Source organism: Triticum urartu, chromosome 6A, assembly GCF_056163025.1.
Source record: "Triticum urartu cultivar PI428250 chromosome 6A, HENAU_Tu73, whole genome shotgun sequence".
Lineage (NCBI taxonomy): Eukaryota > Viridiplantae > Streptophyta > Magnoliopsida > Poales > Poaceae > Triticum > Triticum urartu.
The window spans coordinates 116329134-116336570 of NC_141878.1; positions in this window are offsets into that span (position 1 = coordinate 116329134).

Sequence of the window (7437 nt, forward strand, 5' to 3'; positions counted from 1 at the left end):
GCCAGAGGGAAATCAACTAGGGGAGTGCGTGGGTTGCAATGGTGTTTGGAGTAGTTGTGGGCCGAATGCTGCAAAAATATAATCTAAACCGACCGGAATAAATGCCTACACAAATTAATCCAAGGTTGGAGTGCCCCTCGCAATGTAAATAGCTCCGGCATTGCAGGGGATGGAGAGGTAGTAGCTTCAACGCATGGAAGATACGGTGTGAGAAAGCGAGGTCAATCGAGAGACATATAGATAGAGAGACAAAGTGAGTGTGGTCTGACATTCATTGAACAAATATATATGCTCTGGAGAGATATTGTCCGATTGAGCTTTTTGGCAAGGGTGAGGGCTGTAAGATAGAGCTTGAGAGATGATCCAGTCACAGACGTGTAGATATACTTTGTGTGTGGGAGGAAGCAAGGTCAACCGATCACATAGGGTCGCCGTGCGATCGAAAGAGTGAGATGGGTTGGAGAGAGTGACCTAGATAGACGATTTGCGTGAGAGAGTATACAATGTGAATAGGACAAATTCGGCTCAAACATGGTGATATATCGTTTTTGTCCAAGAAAGAGCGAGGTCAATCGAGACATATGGAGAGAGAGAGAGATTGAGTGAGCGTGGCCCACCATGAGGTCGAAAGAGTGGCGGCAGCTTGGATGGACTGACCTAGATAGACAATCTGCGTGAGAGAGTATAAAGTGTGCCGATCGAGGCCCGAACAGGGAGATATATCATTTGTGTGTGAAAGAAAATGAGGTTAAACGAGACTCAAATAAAGAGAGCGAGATTGAGCGAGTGTGGCCCGCCGTGCGGAAGAAAGAGTGAGACAGTCTCGAAGGAGTGACCTAGACATACAATGTGCGTGCGTGCGCACGAGAGGTTGGGGGGCTAGATAGGCAATGCATGTATTTAGTGCGAGAGGGTGAGAGGGAGAGGGGGAGAGAGAGAGAGCTCGGCATGGGGTTCAATGGCGGGTGTGTGAGGTAAATACATTTGGTAACAGAGTGGAAAAGGGGGTTGTGTAGTTGAGAGACTTAGAGATTGAAACATGGAGAGAAAGAATGAACGTGTGTTGGAAACCGATAGCTTCCTAAGGTGGTTAGGAGAGGATAATTGACCGATATAGGAAGTATGTAGCGTTTGTGCGGGGGGGGGGGGCTAAAAACAACATTTGAATGTACATAGTATGAGACTTAATATCGATGTTTCAATTTGGTGTACATTGTAAGATTTGAACCGAGGACCAGGCATACGGGTAATTATTTCGAATTCGTGCCATACTAAGTTTCGAAAAGTTGACATTGACTTAGTTTGTTGTGCTATTTTGTGGGTCATATGTTTGAATCCATCCAAAAGTTTTCTCACTACCATGGTGTTCATCATATACATATGAATTTGCATTAAAAAAGTAGCGTGGATACAGTGAAATGCGAAATCCACGTTAGAATTGGAGATCGCTATGTGACACACACTCTAATTCAAATAACTAACTACGTGACACACACTCTAATTCAAATAACTAATTATGTGACACACACTCTAATCCACGTTAGCGTGGGTACCGTTTCGGTTTTTTTCAAATAACTCCTCATTAATTAATTTATAGTACTCCCTCTGTTCACTTTTATAAGACCTTGAAGACATTTCAGACAATGTGCAAAACAATTCATTTTAAGTTGTCTGAAACGACATACAGAAGTGAACGGATGGAGTATCTGTTTCGAATGACTAATTATTGCAAGGAAAACACGGGCATGGTAATACATACAGATTCGTTTGCAAATGAAAGAAGATTCGTTTGCATTCTCAAATGTAGGCGCACCAGGTAGACCAGGGTCGTGTCGGGGTGGACGATGCTTCGGTGCCTTAAAGGCAACTGCCTTTGGGTCACTGACATGTGGGCCAGCCACCTGTTGGGCCCACATGTCATGGACACAAAGGCAGGTGCCTTAAGGTGCCGAAGCATAGTCCTGTCGGGGTGGTCGCGTGTGTCGGACGGACACGTAGCACCCAGCCACCCACCCCCCTCCCCCCCAAAAAGTACAACCACAATATAAGTTCGCGCTTCCACATTTCGGATTGAAATATCTGGTGGCCCCAATTCCAGCCCTGCAAAATCTATCTTCTCCACCGTCCCCTTCCGCGCCCAGATTTTGCTCAAATCCCTAATTCGCCACCAACCCTCGAATCGTCCCTCGTCTCGTCTCTTTCCCCACTGTTCCCCACCTCTGTGCCGGACAACGACAATGAATACGACGGTCGCGCTTCACCACCGCATCAGAGCTACCTCATCTACGCCCTCGTCCACCGCACCGGGTTGTCCACCGACAACGTCGGCCGCCGCAACTGACGTGCCTCACAGACACCAAGTTCCACCGCATCAGGTGCGCTTCACCGACGCCGTCTCCCAGCTCACCGGGGCTACTTCAACGAGCACATCATCGCACCTCCGCCCCCAAGGCCGTTGGGGCTTCACCAACAGTCTCTTCCACTGCATCGTAGCGCTCCACTGCCACTCAAGATCTGCATCCGTGCGCGGCCAGCCAACGCCAGCGCATCACCCTCAACGGCTCTGAAGTTACCCACACTCTAGCTAGGCGAGCATGCCCAAACGCCGGCCCGAACTAGGTATCCACACATCACTCCCTTGTGCATTGTTCCGACGATGTTTGGATATCCTTTCACTGCTCTCTTAGCTTACACGCCTATGCAACTCTGACTTTAACTCTTATTTCTTCTGGACATATCATCTAAAACAAGCAAATCCATTTTTTAGCAAAGCATGACGGCGCTACGGGATCTGGTACACATCCAGCACACCCGTATAACCTTGTAAGTATCTGTCCTCCGGTACAACATCAAGGTCGATTCCTCTTATTTGATCAACCATTCGCCGAGTCAAAAATGCAGAGGGGGGCGCAAGGAGCACAAGGCCTGCACATCCAAGAAAGTGGTAACATGGACTTGTACATGGAACATCCCAAGCGCAAGCAGAGCTGCAGTGAGACTGTACAACAAGCTAGCGTAAGTCCCTGTATTTCATTTAATTCATACTGGCATTCGTGTATGATTTGTGTGTAGTGGCTGATCCACGAATTCAAGTTACCAGGGCGAACATTTAACTTAAAAAATACGAAGGCACTTGCACTCCGGAAATCAACATAACTTCAGAAATGTGAAGCTACATGCACTTTGAAAACCAGCTAATGATCCAAAGTAGTTCAGATTATAAACACTAAATGATGCAAGCACCAAAAAACACAAAATGCAACATGTTGTACAAGGACTATAAACATGGTCTGTACCTGCTTGAATTATTCGTTCTCTGGCTAAAAATATCGAAGTGTAATTGCATGTATAACCAGTGCACAAACTACATATCAATATATCTATCCTGCGCAAGTATGCCAATAGTTTCAAACAACACATTAGAAAAGTATATATGCTATGTTGTCATCATACGGGGACTTTCTGGTAGATGGCCTCAACGTTTCCTCAAGCTATGAAAATGCACTATAATTTGCTTGTCATCAATGCCTGCAAATCTCTGCCTCTCTCAACATAGTAGATCATCATTAGAAACTAAATCCTTCAATGAGCTTGCAAAATGCTTACATTAGATCCCTCATTAGACACTATATGTTCATCACCAGGAGCATGTAAAATGTTTGCATCAAATCCTTCATTAGCAGTCTGTTCATTAGACACTTCAGGCTCAAGAACAACATGAGCTTGTATGTTTGCACTAGAAACTTGATTAGATACATCAGATTCAGTCAGTTCAGTATTGATTGGGGGAGTTATAAAATAAGTAAAAATTGGTTTCATTTTCTCATAGATTCCCTACATACAAGCAGTTTTACAACACCGTCAGGTTTAACTATTGGCCAGAAATTGAAGAGTTGAATTAGATAAAATCAGGGATGTGATGTACCTGCTCGTTGCGCATGCTACTCTTGCAAGCTGCGACTGTCCGTTTGCGCAAGCTCGATGCCATGCCCGTGCTGCCGCCGCTGCCTCCCATGCAGGCTACACCCAGGGTTGGATCTTCATCTTCTCGTCCTTCCGTTCGCTTGAAGCCCGGCGACCGCCCTCCAACAAGGGCGCGAGGAAGTGTTGTGTCGGTCTGTCCAGCAGCGGCTAGGTTAGAAGCGAACCAGACTGGAGGCTGGAGCGAATGAATTGGGATTTTTTCTGTTGTCGATCGATATGGGAGGCGCTCGTCTGGCCGCGAGCCTGCTATAGGGCCCGCCTTGCACTTATGTTATTGGCCCATCCAAATTGAAACATTTTTCTTCATTTTTTACATTGCTTGCTCGTGCGTTGGGACGAACAAAACTAGCATGGGCCAACCTGGACGACTCAAACTAGGTGCACACTTTCCAGCCACCTGAGGCGGCCGCCCATACCAGGCCCTATGGTGGTGTCGCCCCTTTTTGCGTGTATGATTGGATAGTGAAAAATATTCCAGTGGCGCTTTTGATTTACCCACAGAATGGTTGAATTGCTTATTTCTATGAACTGAGTTCGCCAATAATGTGAAGGATGCCAGTCTTTTCATCCTATTGTAGATTGCTAAGATCTCGATATGCCAAATGTAATCGCATGAAATATACAGTAAAAGCCAGTGTGATGTGTTTGGCTACAACTAGTCTGACTACATGTCCTCATATAACATATCAAGAACGCACCATCTTACCAGATTAACCATTCGACTTACCCATGCAGTGTGGGAAGAAAGAAGTATTGGGACTGCGTATCCAAGCAATTGATGCCATGGACTCCTTCGTACAACCTTGTAAGCGAAAAAGAAGTTGCAGTGTGCCTGTACAAAGAACTAGCGTAAGTTCAGTTACCTGCTTCTCGGAATTTTAGTTAGCCACTTATTGCAAAATTGTTCAATTATGTTGCTTGGCTTAATTTAGTTTGCTACTGATTACATAATGGAACAACCTGTTAATCATATTGTAGACTGCGCCTATCTATGTGTTTGATACTTACTGTTAAGAATTACCTGCTTGCCTTAACTTAAATATCTACTTGTTTGTTTAACTGCTTTGCTGCTGCAACAGCGGGTTACAATGATGTTAATAACTAATTTTCGTCATCCAATTGAAACTCTTTAATTCCTTGTTTGTTTAACTGGTTTGCTGTTATAACTCCCCTTTGAGATGTTTTGCTAACTTCAACTTTTCTGAATCCAATCGGAACTTTAATGGCAAAACGGGTTAGCCCAAGATCAAAGACCAAGGTCCCCATGGACGTTGCATCATCCCACAGCAGTGGCACCAGACCAATCGTGCATTATGAATTGCCAACTGCTGATGCTCTAGAGGCTAAACTAGTGGTAGAAAGAGATTCTGCTTCTGCACTTAGAGATGAAGTTGACATGTTGAGGAAGCAAACAGCACAATCACAAGCAGTACTCAAGACAACCATTAAATATTTGGTGGATTTCGAAACGAAGCAAGCTGAGACTGGCCAGATTGTTAAGGTCCTGAAGGAAAAAAGGAAATTAAATTCCTACTTGGTAAATCATAGGTGAAGTATTCTTTCCATAGTTGAATAACCTTTGTGTTGTATGTTCATGTAATCAATCAAACCATTTGTTTTAGAGATCATGTAATAATTGTTTTTTTGTTTTTTGGTTTGTAATTTTATTTGAGCACAAGTCTGTATTAATTGATAAGACTCGAAGAAATTTCATTTGGATTGTTGTGCCAGACCTACAAATATGCCAATCGGGTTGAATGTGCGTTCAACAATAGTAGTAGTATAGATGGACCATAAGTGGCACGCATCGGAAAGGGCCAACATGCTGGCTAAAAAAGGATGATGTTGTAGCCAGAAAAAAGTACAACGGCCTGGCTTATGTATGTTAGTTGATATTATTGATCCATATACTCTATAAGTGTTTATATGTCTGTTAGTTCTATACATTCTTGGTTGATTGACTCGGTATTTGAATCTTGATACATTGCTTGTGTACATATCTAAATGGGAGTACACATTATGCTGCGCGTGACATTTGAGTTGGACATGAAGTGTTCCAAATATTCGAATTCATCTTAAACTGGATTCTAGTTTCTGAATTTGAGTATCCGCATTTGTAAACCATATTCATATATGATAGTGGAATACACCTTTTTTGTCCTTTTGAAGATATATAAAAACACATAGAATGATTTATAAAGATTCATATAGGAATACAAAATGGATTTGAATTTAGTTGCCAGGGTAAACGTGGATGCTTATTGTCCCAAAATTCAAAAGAAGCAGCAAAATGTCCACTCCCACGTCGGCTGCCCGAAGCCAAGTGTTTGGGAGATGGAAATTGATGTCTACCCATTACACGGACAATCCATCGGCCCGATTTCCACTGCTCTAAATAGGGGTAGGTTAGTAACTTCAATTAGACGTGACATAGCCGCCTCTGAGCCCATTCCGACACGGTGGGAGTCAAACATGGGTGCCAAAACTCATTTGATTCAAGCTCGTCCGAAAGACCTCTGTTTCTCCCTCCATTCCCCATTCATACACGGTGGGTGGAAAAACAAACTCGACTCGGCCGAAATCGATGTAGGCAAATATTTTCAATAGGGCAGGTTTGTAACTTCACTCAGACGTGACACAACCGCCCTACCTGTCAGCCCCGTTCATACATCGTGGGCGCCAACCATGGGCGCCAACAACCCTCTCCTCGCCCGAAATCGCTCTGGGCAAATATTGGCGAGATGCGAGATTACCGTCCTATCCCCAACCGACGAGACGTCCAAATTTTAAATGGGGGCTAAGTTTGTAACTTTCCCATATTTCAGACAGGCCCGTCCCAAAAACATGGTTCCCCGTACCTCTCCCTCCATTTTCCCATTCATACACCGTCCGTGCTAGAACACCCCATCCCCACACCAGCCTCCGTCCACCACCCCATCCATCGCCGCCGTCCTCCACCACATCCATCGCCACCGTCCTCCACCTTGCCGGAGCGCCTACCAAGACCGCATCGTCCACTGCTAGAGATGGACGTTTCTCATCCACGGCGACGGACCAATAGCCTTGCATCACGTCCTCTCGCTTCATCGGCGGCGTCGTCCTCTTTGTCGGGGCCACTCACACGACCTTCTCTTCCACCGCAACGGGACTTATCCCCCGATGCACCCGTCTACCATCGCAGATCTGCTTCAACGCCACCAACAGCCATCGCACCCCCGATGCCTACACGGCGCCGCAAGAGAGGTGGTACTTCATATCTCCTCAACTTTTTGATCTCAACCAGAAAATAGATCTTAACTTGGTCACTCTACTTTCTTTTCAGCTCTTAGAATTTAGTTCTTAGTTCGAAGCAAACAATGGATGCTAAATATCATTTCTCCGGTTTGCAGCTTCAAATCTACCATGGCACAACCATAATACGGTTTAATTGATCATGCTTAGGGTTTAATTGAT